At 36.2% G+C, this 17,012-nt stretch overlaps 1 long non-coding RNA gene across 1 annotated transcript; it reads left to right on the top strand.

Annotated features, from left to right (window-relative positions):
• The first annotated feature begins 3,032 nt into the window (after positions 1-3,032).
• LOC120297504 lies at positions 3,033-12,580 on the top strand. Its single transcript, XR_005553812.1, has 3 exons — positions 3,033-3,165; positions 4,439-4,536; positions 12,451-12,580. It is a non-coding gene; the product is annotated as an uncharacterized LOC120297504 (long non-coding RNA).
• The last annotated feature ends 4,432 nt before the right edge of the window (positions 12,581-17,012 follow it).

Here is a 17,012-nt window from a genome sequence, read left to right as displayed (position 1 = left end):
CTATTTTATAAAGTCTATATATGTACTGTGGGAGACTTCAGTTTCATGCGTCTGTAAAAACCAAGAAATAATATATTTGAAAATTGTAACATGTTCATAACTTAAAACATATATTTTAAAAGCATTAAATTCAAATCCAAACTAATTTCTGTTGAAGGAAAATTAGATCAGTAATTGGTAACAATTCATGGATGTTTAGATTTGTGCAATTTAAGTACATAATATAAATGAAGCTTATCAATGAAATGTGGAATATGTAGAAGTGTCCCAACCTAAAAATAAAAAGCCCAAGTTCTCAACTTAAGATAATTGAATTTTAGGATGTGTTGTTCCCAAAACATTGACCATCAATTTGTTTCAAACTAACATTTTGGGCCAATGATGTTCATTTTTAGGTAATACATATACATAATTTGACTTCTCAGTAGCTGATTATTCAGCATTGGTAACCTTGATGTGTGATTAAAATGTGTTCTTCCTCCCTTGAAAAATTGCAGTGAAAAGAAACCTGAATCTAAGGTGTTAATTTTTTTCTGCCTTTTCCATAAATTTAAGCAGACATTTATAATGCAGTTGTACAATGAGAATAACATGTACCTAGAATAAACCTGAAAATAAGACTTAGCATTTTCAGGTTTAGGCTAAATATAGCAATTCAGTATTGTCAGGCATATTTGATTTAAATGCTGGACAATACCATGTTCTTACCTTTCATAAAATACCCAAATTTTGATAGAGTCATGGAGTCTTGTTCATTCCAGTTTTTTTTCTGTAAAAATTGTGGAGATAGATGTGGATGTTATCTCTTCAATCACTGCATTTTTCTATAAGCTGTATTATATAAAGAAGCCGATGAACTTATAACCTCTATTCCAGTGGTAGTGAACCTATGGCACAGGTGCCAGAGGTAGCACTCAGAGCTCTCTCTGTGGGCACACGCACCGTCACCCCAGTCCTAGGTCTTCAGCTGGGTTTTATAAAACCTTTTCACTTTAGGCCTCTGCCACTGTGTACAAAAAAAAAAAGTTCAATCAATCAATCAATTTCAACTTCTCGCGGGAAAAAAAAGATCTTGCAAAGTTGGAATTGATTGATTGAACTTTTTAGTCCCACCCAGTCTGCCGTTACCACCGTAGCCACGCCCACCCAATGGGCCACACCCACCCAGCACCCAACGATGCATAAGTGGGTTTTGGGTTGCAGTTTGGGCACTCGGTCTCTAAAAGGTTCACCATCACTGCTCTATTCCCTCGACTTCTACTCTTCTTGCCTTTTATATGCAGAATGGGAAGAATAGCAGGAGATAGAAATAAAATCATATTGCTTTTTCCCTTGGTATAGAATTCTGATTTCTCTGAATCACTGGAACAGTCTCCACTCAGCATGAGCTGAAGGCAAAGAAAATAGAGGAGGCAGTACTGCCAAGTTTGCCCTAATTTTCTCTCCTTGCATGCAAAATATGTTTAGCATTATAATGACTGAAGAGGGCATATGTCTCCTTACAATGCAGTAAGGACACTCATGATTTTGAGATGAGTTTATACATCACTTGCTGTACTAATAGGGTTCTGCTTTCCTTAAACATTTGAACAAATACAGTGTGTGCGTGTGTGTATGTGTGTGTGTGTGTGTGTGTGTTTCTGAACACTGTTTTTATTGGTTACATAGTTGTTAACTTTTAAAAGCATATTTATATCTGAAAGATTCCTCGAAGTTTAGATTTCTCACTTACTTGGGTTACAAATATTTTTTTTATTTAAGGTAGCTAAGAGATCTAGGAAATTAAATATGCTATTAAATCATTTTCTCTTAAGTTGCTATTCATTTGAGTTATTTTTGTTCATTATTGCTTCACTTTTCCAACTTAAAATACTGTAACAAAACAAGTTGAAACTATCAAAGGGTAAAATATATGTACAGGTAATCCTTGACTTACAACTACAGTTGGGACTGGAACTTCCATTGCTAAGCAATTCAGGTGTTAATTGAGTCATGCCTGTTTTGCCATGATTGTTAAGTGAATTATCATGGTTGTTCAGTGAATCCTACTTTCATTAAGCAAACTCAATTTCGCCTGTTGACTTTGCTTGTTGGAAGCTGGCTAAGAGGCTCACAATAATGTGACCCCCAGGACATTGCATTGGTTATAAGTGTGAGGATTGGTTGTACGTTTCTTTTTTCAGTGCCATTGTGACTTTGAATTGTTATTCAACGAATGGTCATAAGGCAAGGACTATCTCTATACATAAAGTACTTCTTAAAAACACCTGGTTTTTATGCCGATACATACTAACTCTCAAGCTTTAAAGAAAGCATATTGTATAATTATAGTATTTCTGAAATCCCATATTCTTAAAAAGAAATTCTCAATTTCTGGTTTAAAAATATGAATAAATGTATATTTCAGTGCCTAAGTGTACAAAATATCCTTTTTAAATCTCACTTGGTTACCTTGCATTAAATTTCTTGGCAAGTCTGAACAGTATTTTTTTTCTTGTATGCTACAAGATTGCAATGAATTTTGAGCATGCCATTATCACATCCAAGATAGGAAAAAATGAAGAAGAATGAAATACATAATTAAACTCAAGTATGACATGGATCAGCATCACTCCTTGCCAGTTGTATATTTTGAAGAGGTTGGTAGTTGTTTTGCTAATGCAACGTATGCAAACTACTAAGACTCTGAGCAATTTCCACGATTTTCTTCTCAGATCTAAAACAACCCTTTCTGCTACAGGATTTGTGGAAAATTCTAGGCAAATAACAAGGAGCATGCACTTTATTTAGGAAGCCAACATTACAAAAAATACTATTGGGGTGAAATTAAGTGGGCTAGGTGTGGGCACCATTCTCCATTCTGGTGCCTATTTAGGAGGAAGGGGATTTGTGGAGTTACAATTTCAACACATTTGGAGGAAACCATTTTGAAAAAGAATGACCATCTTACTTCCTTTTGTTCCAGGTTTTTTCCAGGTCCTGACATCCCTGAGCAGCTTGGGCTAATGCCTAACAACATAAATTATCTCACCAGGTTTTTGTGAGGATAAAATAGGCATAGCCATGCATGTAACCTGGAGTGTGTTGGAGGAAAGATGAGAGGACCTGTAGAACTGGAAATTCAGAGGGAAGCACAGCAAGAACTTCCACCATTTGTAGAATCTGGTAGGTTAATAGGCAGATTGACCATTTCCATTCCAAACCTACAGAATTTCATTTGGTGTCTTCTTAGATTTTTCTATAAACCGTAATACACTAATTATGAGAGATGCTGTTCCTCAGTGAATTTTAGGTTATGGCTATAACCTAATAAACTCAATCTAATATTCCTCTTTACAGAAAGCTTAAGAGGATACCAAGGTCTTATATTAATGAAACTCTAATGTATTCCAATGCCTGTTGCTTTGTTTTCAACAGCTTCTGTTATGCTGAATAAATGTATGACGTTTTCTTGATTTGCTGGTAAATATTTCAGAGAAAACAAGCCACTTCTTCTTGATGGCTACATATGGCATCATAGCTTATGTAATCTCTTGAGAAAATAATATGTTCAGAAAATTGGAAGTATTAGAGATTTTTGAAAGTGTCCATGTTCATTGTCCACAGCATAGAGATTTCTCACTGCTTCAGAATTCTCCGTCCTTGGCTTCTTGATCGAACATATGTTTCTTCAACATTTCTGTGATGGGATCAACCTTACAATAAGATTGGGGAAGTAGAATAGCGGATTTTCAACAGGGGATTTTCTTACTGAATTTCTTTTTTAGCCATCGTGTTTATAGTGGACTTTGCATGTATTTCTTTCAGATAGAAAAAAAAAATTCTAAATCCTGCCTAAATAAAAAATATTTCATTTTTGTAAAAGAACAAGAAAAGTATTAGATGTTTGATTTTTATTTATAATTTTCAAAGAGCTGCAAGGGTTTGAATCAGTCATAAGGGTATATTTTTAATTGGCTAAATCACACTTCAGTAAATGTTAATAGACTAGCCCAAATCTTGATCCAAACATTGGTGTTTTCTTTATTATTAGCTGCAGATTGCCAAGCATTGTTTAGTGATGATTTTGAAGCTGTCTCTCAAAGTTCACTCTGGAGAAGATTGAAAAAAAAATAGACACCAACACCTCTTAGATAACAGCAATTATTAGATATATTGACATTGAAAATGCCTATCAATTTCATAGCAGCTTAGAATGATTATATCCAATGAATCTGTTAAAACACAGCTGCACAATACAACTGAAACACAACTATATAGAGAATTCCATGCAACAATAAAACTCCTACATGTTTTACTATTTGCTCAATTGTATTTAATGATTCTTCAGTAGTGTGGATGAAACAATTTCTCCTACCACACTTGAACTCACAGATTAATTTACAGGGTCTGGGACAGGTTACATATCACATACAAATGGACCTTTGTCCTTCAACAGAAGGGAGCTGTTAATTCAGAAGAACAACTAAGAAGCTTCCGTCATTGACATTTTTCCTGTGGACTTCATTCTGTGACAATGAAGAACTCTGTCTAAAGGTAGGATTGATTCTATATGACATGGAGGCAGAAATAATTCTTTAAACTCTTCCAGAAATTTCGACCAGGCCAGTGCTTGGTTCAGATCCTGGAAGTCATGACTATATGGCTTCTTATTCTACATGCTAATTATGAACTCAATTCTTCAAAAGATCTTTTGTGGTCAAAATGAAATAGTCCAAATGAGGCTAGTAGAAGCACAAGAAGACAAAAGAAAACCCTGTAGGATGGAAAAAATCCTTCAAGCAACTAAATGAATTAGGTATGTTCAATTGGCATGTGGCTCAGAAGAGGAGCAGCATCTTAGAAAACAGAATGGTGTGCTGACTAGAATTTGCTTTGCTGTAACTAATCAGCTTCTCAGTTCATTCATAGTGAGGAATGACTATGGTATACCAGCTGAATGGATAGTTCTATTCTGATCCTAAGTAATTCTAACAGTAATTTATTGGGTGGCACTATATATTTCTCTAATAATCAAATTTAAATATATAAATAGCCTGCCTGCCTAAATGCACTTAGCACTTCCATTTCTCTTCATACCTTAAGTATTTCTTGGATCTTTCAGCCTTTTTTGGGGGAGGTCTTGTTTCTGTTGTTCCTGTTTCTGCTTTCCTCCCGATCTTTATTCAGTGTTTTCTACAAGTGAAAGATTTACTCATTTTTTTTAGAGGCCATGCAAGATCTTCAGATAATTTACACCCCTCCACTCCCTAGTTTATGCAGGTCATGATTTTTTAAAAATATATTTTCTTGGGAAGTATATGATAATCAGTGTTGGATGACATTAAAGAAATTACATATATGATAACTCACCTGTTCTCCTTGATTTTGCTTACCATCCTCATTTTTATCCTTAAAAAATAGAAAAATAAAATCCATTTGTCTCCCCTTTATATTTCTCAGAAAAACAACAACACAAAACTGCCTCTTAGGGGTGGGAAATCTGTGCCTAACATATCTTGCTGAACTGCTCGCATGATCCATGTTGTGGGTATGGCATTGCCTTCTCTAAGTGCCTTAAGACGTCTAAGATATCTAAGATGCCTAAGATGTATGGCGACCAAATACCTATTTAATAGAGCAAGTCAAGACCTTTAAATATTTGAGGATTGTCTTCCAAGCTATAGATAATCATAAATCACTATGTCACTTTAAATACACAAAAACCAATGTTGGCTTTATAAACCTTTTACTTCTTCAAAGGAGCTCAGCATATACGGTACCTGCAGTGCTGAAAGTCTTCTTAGCTAAGATCTGAGCCCAGTTCATTTTTGGAGCTCAGTTGGGCCCCTACAAGTCATCCCTTCCTTTGGGAAGAGTTCAGTCCAGGTTTTTGAGAACCATCTTTCAAGCACTTTGCTGAGTTTCTAACACAGTCCTTTGCTGTGAAGATGGCTATCTTAAAATTGAAACTTCTGCCTGGATTTACATCTTTTCCTACTGACTTAAACATGTCTTTCCAGTTGGTTTGGCCCCTTTAATTAATTAGGACCTGCAACTTCCAGTGTTCTTGGAACCAGGCAATATATGCCAAATTGCAGCTATTCATGGCCTGCCATCATCTTGATGGACTACAAACATGCACTAACTAATCTCCAACATCAGCCCATTGAAAGCAGACTTTCCAGCTCTACCGAAAAACACCTTCTTGAGCCACTCTCCATTTCCTCCTCTATCCAGCTAGATATCTAAGTTGAGATAGAGGAATAATTGAATCATTTTTATTATTCTCTACTGCCCTCTCTATCCAGGTGCTTGCCAGGAATTATTATTTGTATTCTTTACTAAATATGCTGGTCATTCCAATCTGTTTTATCTCAAAAAGTTATTGTTGGATCAATCAGATTTTATTTCTTTGACTACAACCAAGTACTGTTTTGTAGTCTGCACAGTATGCCATAGTAACCCTTTTTAGATATTTTAAAATAACTATATTATTTGTTTGTTTATTACATTTATTGCCCACCCATCTTTCCATAGGGTAACTCTGGGCAGCTTTTTATCTTAATGAACTGTGACTTTTGCATTCTATTTGCTACTCTATAAGCAAATAAAGATTCAATTGATTGATTGCTGCCTTCTTCTAACTTTAAGGAAATCTATGCTATTGAAAACATTTTAAGTCTTAAATTAAGTTTGCAAAGTATATGTGCTTTAGACCAGGCATGTAGTTAGACAGGGTGGAGCCACAGAAGGATTGCAAGGTATTTCTGATAACCTATTGGTCCCTCTTATTTTCTACCTTTGTGCCTACTGACTAGTGCTTTTCCCTTCACCACTTTCTCCCCCTTTCCACCTTTCTGTATGGTTTTTCTACATTTTTGCCATTCTGTATTTCTCTCTATCTGGTTCTACTCTCAGCTCCCTGTTTCAGAGTTCCAGCTCCCATCTCTTGGTCTTTCTCTTTACCTTGTTTCCCCCACTCCAATCATAAATGTTATATAGCTCGCCCTCTACTGGTGGCAAAATAATCTGCACTATTTTCAATTTTTTCTTATAGGGTAGTTATGGAGAAGAAACTATGTACTTGCATATTGAGTAAATAATAAATCTAAAAAGTAAACTGAAAAAGAGAAAAAAGGGGGAAATGTGCCCATTTTGGTGTCTAATCCAACCCATTTTTGGAGTGTGGGGTTTTTTTTTAGATTTTTTTCCTGACTTCTTAAAATATATAACCCAAGATGGTGATAAATAAAACTATAACCCTTCCCTCCTTCTTTTCCCCACAATAACAACCCTGTGAAAAGAGGTAGGCTGAAAATGACTGGCCCAAAGTTACCCAGCAGGTTTTTCAAGCCTAGGTTGATTAGAACTCACATTTTCCTGGTTTCTAGGCCAACACCTTAACCAATACACCAAACTGGCTCTGTGTTTTGTGGGGGTGTTTTTGTGGCTTTGTGTGGCCACAGAATAGCATGTGCACCTCTTGGACCCACGGAAAATAAGCATCTTGGTTTCAGGCTTTTGTGTACTGAAGAATTTGGCTACTCTTCTATTCAGTCAAGTGTGGAAGAAAAAGATCTTTTGAAGCAATCTAAGCCTAATATTAGCTTGGGAAGCTAGGGAAAAAGAAATCTATTCATATTATTATGAACAGATTTTACAACAACTGCAGGTACTACTACTACTACAGATTTGATGCCCTTTTCACCCTGAAAAAAGAAGGAATGAAAAGTTAGTATTTCATTCAGCACTTCCTTCCAAAAGGAAATCTAGAGCAAAAGTTAAATATATAAGGATCACAACAATACCAATTATGTTTAAAAGATGAATTTGTATTTAAACTATTACTAAACTGTTTGTGTATATCTATACACACTACAGCCATCTCTGCGTATTCTTAGATGCAGCACATTTTGAATCTTTATCAGCAGTGGCTACATTTATTGTTGGGGAAATTTAAAGTTTTGATTGGAAGCTTAGCTATATAAAAGAAAAGATTGGTCATTATCCCTATTAAAGCTAAATTTGTGTATATAATTGGCAAAGCAAGAGGGAAAAAGTGCTTGCTTCTATGTTTGCATAATTCAGATTATTGGCATAGTAAAACAGATTTGTCTGAGAAGTGCATATCTGTCTAAAATTATCTAACTGGGCAGAAGAACCAATGTCAAATATAGAAGAAAAAATAGACATTAGTAACCAGGGCATGTCTATCTTTGCAATGTTTTCTATGGAAATGAAAGTAGGCAAACAACAACAAAGAAATTCTAAGTTCTGTTTGTGGTCTAGCAATTTAGCTGAGATGCACATGGATAAGGGTCTGAATGACAGAGTTTCATTATATGAAAAGGAAGATCTTTTCTGAGATCCTTTATTTTCATAGTAAAATCTGCTTTTCATCTACCCAATTCCACTATATTAAGCAGACTTAATTTCTAATCTGTCCAGTAACTGACCAATATCTAAGCAGTCTGTAAATCTATCAAAGACTAAAGAGAATGAAACAATGCAACACTGAAAATAAAAGAATACAGCAAGAAACACCACAGGAAGAATAGTAAATAAAATAACGTATATATAAGCCTTTCTATAATATTTCCTCTTAGGCATTTTAGTCTTGGAATATATAAGGAGCTGCTGATTGAAGGATTCATCCTGCCAATCTACAGGATTAAAAAATATTCTCTATATAGCAGCCTTTTTCAGTAGCAGGATTATTTTTAGCAGAAACTCACATTTTGCTTTTTATCTTTTTCTTCATAGCCCTGTAGAAGAGGGATACTCTGAATGTCTTAATTTCTGACAACAGCATAACACAGTATAAAACTTTAAAGAACCAATATCAGGATGTTTATTATCAAATTCAGCAATTTCAAGCTACTTAACGTTTTCTTGAAGCTTTCCTATTCTCTCCACAGCCAAAATCAATGTAAATTCATCCTACTTGCTCCAACCATTGATGAAACTGGATTAATTGAAAATGATTACTCTATTTTTATTTCTTTTAGTTAAAAATTAGGTAATTTTAGACATGTGGATGATGTCTAGATGACTAAATAATATCTCAGATCCAATCTTTTGTTATTTAAAGTTAAAGACAATGTTATGTCATAAACATTTGAAAACAAAGAAAGTCACTTACTAGACCAAAGTTCACATTGACTCCTGCCTGGAAGAAGAGAAAAGTGGGTTATTCTATCTGCTTTATAAACAGAATTGCATATAAAACCAAAATGAATAGAAATATTTACAAACTTAGTGATTTATTATCCAATATAAGACAGTAGCTATTGACTTCCTTCTTCCTGGGAAATTCTCATGCAATTTTACAATTGAAATAGAACTTCTAGAACTACAGTTCTCTAGTCCAGGGCTTTTCAATGCACCTGTGGTACAGTAGCACCTGGCAGGTAGTACGCGACCATCCTAGAAAAGTGGTAGCGGTGGAGGGGAATGAGCTGAACCAGTGGCAGCACCGCACAAGCTGAGTGAGAGATGGCTGGAGCTACAGGGCTGTCAGGACTCAGCGGAAGCGCCAGGATGAGTGCCAGCCTCCAGCTGAAGCTCGGCGCTGATCCTGGCGCTTCTGCTGAGCCCTGAAGAAGCACCAATCAGCTGGAAAGCAGCACTGATCTTTGTGCTTCTGCTGAGCCCAGAAGAAGCACCAATCAGCTGGAATGTTACAGCATCTCCAGGGTCTTGTGATTTACATTCAGATGCTTGGCAACTGATTCACATTTATGATGGTCACAGTGTCCCAGGGTCATGTGAAGTGACCAAAACCTGCTGCAATCACCCATCAGACGCGGGGAATAAAAACCAAACACCCCCAACCCCACCCCCGCTGCCAATCCTCAACAGAAATGCTCATAACAATGAAAACCTCGGATAGGAGGAAGAGCGCCGCCGGGTGGGCAGGCAGGTGTCTTGCTTGGCTGTGGCTTGGGAGCCACTTTTTTCAGTGCCATTGTAACTTTGAACAGCCACTAAGCAAACTATTGTAAGTCGAGAACTACCTGTACTTTATCACTTTTTTCCTTTTTGGGGGGGGGGTGTCATCAAGTTTTTGACACCTTGCTAGGCGACTGGTGGTACTCGGATATTGCCATATCCTAAAAGTGGTACAACGGGTGAAAAGTGTGAAAAACCCTGCTCTAGTCTGCTCAATAAGGTAATCAAGAGCTTTTATTCTTCTCCTCAGTTTCAGCTAGAAGTAGCTTGGTTCTCATCCATGCTTCCTTAATGAAACTGGAAGATTAGCCAATTATAATTTTAAAAAAATACAAGTTTTCACACAGTTTTCATTTGGTATCTCAAACTAGCAAGATAACATGAATAATGGCAGTATGTGATACAGTATCTGGCAATAGCTGGCACGTTTAGGTTAGATAATTAGAGTGAAAAAGATATTGCAACACCCTCCAAAGAAGAAGGAATAGCCATTCAGAGTTACCAGGCTCTGAGGAAGTGGGAACAAAACGTTTCCCTTCTTGCTTTTTTCATTCAAAGCTATTGGGCTTGGAGGATCTAATTTGGATAGACATCTGTAGACAACAATATATCTGTAGATATCTGACAATAAGAGGTGGGTTTGGAACTGAGATGAATTTGTCTGACTGGGAGGCTGATACACATTAAGAAATGTCTTCTGGTTGTTGTTTTTCCCAGGTGGATGCCTGCATAGGCAAGCATAATATTAATTATCAAGGTAATGCAGATCTCTCTGAAAACAGTTTATAAAGAAGACTTCATTTCAGTTCATTTCTTTATATCTATTCATTCCTGAGCAAACAGGCAGACTGAAGTACAGTACATTGCCCAATAAAGTATCTTTAAAAATGTCTACACAGTAAAGATTCAAAGGTGAATCCACCCAGAATTGCTTTATCTTGATGCACATTTTCTCTTACCCATAAGAAGGTGACCCTTGGTCATTCAAGAAAGCATGGAGATATATAGATGTTGACTCTGGAGATCTAAATAAAGCTGCCATAAGGATGACAAATCCAATTGCCTGCCTGCCAGCTGTTCTATGGATATCAAACAAAACTTTTTAGACTTGAGATCTGAGATCCTTCTAGTGGAATTGTAAAAGATTATACTGATTATACCTGAAATATTTAATGCATATATCATGTTTTCTATCAGAGAGTTATGAATCATCCAAAAACAAGTAGCTCACCACAACTGTAAGTTTCAAACAAATGCTGCCATCTTTGGGTTGAAAACCTGATGTTTTGCAATCTCGACCTACTTTTACAATCTATAATAGGAAAAAAATAACCAAGATGCATAAAAATACTGTACATTTCAAAGTTCATTTTGAACTTGATTACTAGATTTGAGGAGGCCAATTCAAGTACTCAGAACTAACAATTCATACCACTGAAGCAGGTACAGGTTGTTTTGGGACAACCAAATTTGAAATAAACCAGATGAAAGTTAATTATTGGCTATATCACATTTTGATGTTTTATGCAGCTAAAATAGTTTATTCTCTATATGCATTTTCCCAATATATTTATCCCAATATATATATATATATATATATATATATATATATATATATATATATATATATATATATATATATATATATAACAAATTTTACTATACTACAATTCATTTATCTATGGTAGGGCAGTAAGAACATAACTATGGAGTCACTGGGACTCAAACTCACCCAAGGTAATCATTTTATTACAGGAACCGTGGCTTACTGATTAAACATAATAACTTGCATCACACAACATGCCAAGCTAAAACCCAATGAATCACATTCTATTTTAGTGGTTAAAGTATGTTTCCTTTAAAGCAACCCCACAAAGTGAAGCAGCATCTTCCCACACTCCTGCCCTGATGCCGATACTACTTTCAGTGAGGCAGAGCAGCTGATTAAGGTAGATCAGTCCTACATTAGCTGTTCATCAAGACAGTCTGCCCATCCTTTCACAGCATCCAAAGAGAGAAACTAGCCTTTCAGGAAAAGCATCTCATTAAGGTGGTTGTATATATATATATATATATATATATATATATATATATATATATATATATATATATATATATATATATATATATATATATATAATGTGCATGATTGAAATGGGCAGTATAATACACATAGCTGCACACATGCAAACAGAGCAAAACAATTTCTTACCGATTTTCTTTGTTTATCTTGCTCTTTCTAAAAGAATAAAATTAAGAGAGGAAAATGATTGCTTTAGAATTAAAAATAATAATAAAAAAAACTGTAGAATTTGAAGCGCAGTAAAAAAAGACACAAGATGCTGGTGCAGAATAATACATGGGGTATCATAATAAGGATCTTTCCAGAATTGCTTCCTATTTTGTTGGCAGACTATGCTCAAATAATCTAAAGTACACAACCACTCTGAATAACATTTTAATTTAAAGGGGAAATGTTGAATGGTATGATAACATTTGTCCACATTGCCATTTTAGGTCACTTGCCTCTGTTTTTAATGGAGCTGCTTCAGAATCCTCCAGCGCCAGAAGACAAAATAAGAGAATACCGGCCAGAAAGTACACCTTCATAGTGTCCAGATTTTAGTATTTCCACAGCAGGTTTTGGGGATCAAGAATGTCCTGTAAGATCATTCAGTTCTGAATTTCCTACTTATACCCAATACAGAGATGAAAAGGCTGTTATCTACTCTTTTCTACTGAGCCCCCTTACTGATGCCTCATTGCTTGTGAATGTCTTTGTCTACATTCTTTTCCTTATCAGTCTTGGCATGCATAGCATTTTAAGCAATATCTTTCAGAAGAATTCTAGAGGAGCTTGCTGTCTACAGCTTTATCTAAGATCATTGAATTCACCTGTAAAAGTAACTAGTCCAGAAGTCTAGAAATAGATTGCATGAGTACTAATAATTGTTCAAATGTAGAATGTGTGAGGATGGAAAGAAAGTTTTTGCATTTTGCCAATGGCCACTCCTCTTGCTACTTATGATCGGACACGCTGTATGAATGTATTTATTTTATTGTTTTATTGTCATATTATTGTTTTAATTTTGTACGCCGCCCTGAGTCCCTTGGGATTGGGCGGCATATAAATTTTAGAAATAAATAAATAAATACCTGGTAACTTTGAAAGAAGCTGCCAGTCATGAGGATTCCTGACTCCCCCCCATTGTCATGCACTGAAGGCCAATAGAAACACAGAAATATCAGAAGTATTATGTCATGGAACCCATTCCAGCCCCCTTTCCTTATATAACATACAAAACATTCCCAGAAAGAATCAGAACGACTTGCTTATAAGGTCAAGTATACTTCACTGCATAGAATGGCCTCCACAGGGAAAGGTTTGAAATCCTTCTAAAGTCCCAGTGTTACTACATATCTGATACTTAGAAGCAACAACTTCTAAAATAATTACTAATACTAACGTGCATTAAGAAATCAAATTTTAAAACAGAGATAGAAAGAGTTAAAAGCCAGAGAAGAAAGAATATATCATTCACCTGACACATGACAAATAGTCAAAATATGAATAATCTGGTAAGTTAGCCAGGTATTATGGCTCCAGAAGGTCATTTAAATGGCTTCATGAGTCATCATGTGATTAAATCAGGAAATTTCTTAACAAAAAGAATGTCCCACTCTTACAAGATTTGTGACATCAGACTTGTAGCGAAGTCTGTATAAAGATAGCATCTAGATCTTCTTTCAATAAATTCTTTTAAAATCTTGACCTATTTACTGGATTGTTGTCCTGCCATGTTTGTGGCTAAAGCATCCAGTATATATGTATACCAATTCAACTTAAAAAAATGAGAGCCATAAAATAAAGGAAGATCTGAAAAGATAATTTTTATTTGTGCTATTTTAGTCATACATAAATAATTTTCTCCTTGTTAAGATTCAACTGGCTCACCTTTGTGGTTGTTGCAAAGTTCCATGGTCACGTGGCCATGATTTATGACTTTTTTTTCCCAGTGTTCAGCCTTTTTGGCCAGTTTCCGGCAAAAAAAGCCTATAAGACTATAAGGATTTGCTTAATAACCATGGTGTTCACTTAATAACCACAGCATTCATTTAATGAATGTTTATTTGATGACTGCTGCAATGTCATAAAATCAAGTCTGGTTATGTGGAAGACTTATCTTATGACTATTATGACTTATGACAGAAATTCTGGGCTCCATTATGATCCTAAGTCAAGGACTACATGTATTCTATAACCATTGAAACTGTCTAGATTAGTTGAAAGAACAAGAAATAATGGAACATGCTTAGTATAAAACTCTGAGCACCAGATTAACTCTTTTCAGCATTGAGGGAATCTTATATCAGCTGGGCCTTGCAGGGCCTTTCACGACATTGGCAGTCACAACTGCAATATTTTTAAATTTGAATGAGCATTCCTGTGAAAAGAGGATGGGGGAACTGTACAAATACTTGGAAGATTGCAAGTTGGCTTTTGACCACTTCTTGTATTATTCACTGCATCATTCAGTAGATAGTGCCACAGCGGTGAGGGAGTCAACCTATTCTCTAAAGCCCCTGAGGGCAGGACAAGTAGTAATGGATGGAAGCTCATCAAAGACAGATCTAACCTAGAATTAGGGAGAAATTTCCTGTCACTGAAAACAATTCATTAGTGAAATGGGTTACTTCTGAAGAGATTGGGCAACCATTTTATCCAGAATGGTATAGGATATCCTGCTTAAGCAGGGGTTGGGCTAGAAGACCTTCAAGGTCCCTTTCAACTTTGTTACTCTGTAAATTCTGTATATCCCTTTAAAGTGCTGATAAGCTCCTAATCCTCTTCACACAAAACAATGAATGGATAATTGCATAAATTAGACCAGATCATTTTCATTCTCCTTTTGTGTTTTGGAAGAGAATAAAAATATTTTTATTTTGTTTTGTTATGTCTTTTCTGGTTGGTTTTACTTAGCAGTTTGAGAACTTTGACATTGTATTTTGGTTTTTATTATATATATTTAAATTAAGTACTTTACTACTTGAAAAACTAATAAATTTCCTTTTATAATTATGAGCTACCTGGAGACTCATAGGGTTGGATACAAGGTCCAACTGCTTCCTCAGTTTAGGATCCACTAGAGCAGGGCTTTTCAACTGGTGGTACATGTACCACTTGTGGTACATTAATTGTGGTACATTAACGAGTGACAGGTGGTACGCAGCCCTGCCTAGCCAAGTGTAGTGGGGAAGGGAAAGAGCCAGCGCAGGCAAGGACTTATTGTGAGAGAGTCCTCTGGGGCTGCAGAGTGGCTGGGGCGAGGCAAAGGCCCCAGGCTCACTTCTGGCTATCCATGAGAAAGGAGGACGAGGGGGGCAGAAACAGGAGAGGCTATTAGCCAGTAGCTAATTCTTAAAGGGGAATGTGCCTTTTTAAGCTAGTTCACTCAGCAGTTTGTCTTTTCTGTCTCGGGAGGCTTTTCCTTATTTGAAAGAGAGAAAATATGGGGGGGGGGTTCAAATTCTTCCTTCAGAAGGAGGTGGGCATGAGAAAGAGGGAGGCAGGGAAGGAAGTCCCACCTTAGCATTTGGCTACCAGCAGCCCTGCCATTGACTATGCTTGTCAAAAGGCTGCAAAAGGGGATCACATGACCCTGGGACACTGTGACCATCATAAATATGAATCAGTTGCCAAGCATCCAAATATAAATCACATGACCCTGGGCATGCTGCAATGATCATAAGTGTGAAAAATGGTCATAAGTCACTTCAGTGCAATTGCAACTTTGAACAGGGGTTTTTTTTTTTTTGGTCATCAAGTTTTTGACCCCTTGCTAAGTGGTACTCGAATATTGCTATATCCTAAAAGTGGTACAATCGGTGAAAAGGTTGAAAAGCCCTGCACTAGAGCACAGGTGTCAAACTCGATCATGTCACATGATGTATCGTGACTTTTTTGCCTTTGCGAAGCTGGGGTGGGTGTGGCCTGTGCGTGACGCATCCAGCCTGCGAGCTGCCAGTTTGACACCCCTGCACTACAGCGTTTCTAACTGATGCTCATTCAGCCCTTCTAGTAACTGGAAAATGGACTTGACTATCTTCTGTTTAATCTTTGTTAGACCTGTAGCAAAGGAGATTGTATCACGTGATATAGCAGCCTTTTCCACCGGCTAATGCTCATATAATCAGGACATTCCTCTTGATTTTAATCAGAACTTCCTTCCTTCCTTTGTTCTATTTCTGCCCTCAGGGGCAATAGAAAAAATCTATTGCTTTTTTGAGATGATCTCCTTTAGGTATTTGAAAAGAGTTAGTATATCTCTACTTAGTTATCTTTTCTCTATCCTTTCCTCATGAGTCTTGACTTCCAGATTTTTCACATCTTTTGTAAGCCTCCTCTGAACTGAGTTTGTCATTGTTATTCTACAGTCTGAACTACAGTTACTATGGTTTCAGAACTGGACCACATTACTATATTTGAAATGAGATCCAATGAAGAAGAGTATAATGGAATAATTCATTCTCATGGTCTAAACATTGTGTTTCTATTAAAACACCTCTAGATAACACTTGCGTTTTTAAAGCGTATTATAACACCGCTAGCTCTTCCTTAACTTGTAATCAAGTAAGACACTCAGATTCCTTTCACATGTGTTACTGTCAAATTCTACCCTATAGATGCTTAATTTGGGCAAGGAAGGCTAGATATTTATGAGAATTAAGTGTCTAGCAAACAAAAAAAAACATAAAAGAGAGAAACAATGATCTGATTATGGTTAGAGCAAAAAGTTTGTTAGTTCACAACTAGCAAAAGTAAATAGGAAGAGCTGACTTGTCTAAACAGCATTTTTTTCCAGTATTAACTGAAAAATGGAGGTCAATCAGAGGACAACTTCCTGTCTTCCAGTTCTGTGTCACTGTGAATTTTGGTTGAAATGTGGGACACAAGTATGTATATGTATTATGGTAATTATATGTTCATCACATTATTCATTTAGGGCAAATTGTTATTTTGCGCCTGTTTATTAACCTTACCATTTTTTAATTTGATCCAAGCAAAATTAAGGATGTAC

This window comes from Crotalus tigris, unplaced genomic scaffold (assembly GCF_016545835.1).
Source record: "Crotalus tigris isolate CLP2741 ecotype Arizona unplaced genomic scaffold, ASM1654583v1 scf7180000023625.2024221, whole genome shotgun sequence".
Taxonomy (NCBI): Eukaryota; Metazoa; Chordata; class Lepidosauria; order Squamata; family Viperidae; genus Crotalus; species Crotalus tigris.
This window is presented reverse-complemented; position numbering and strand designations above follow the sequence as displayed.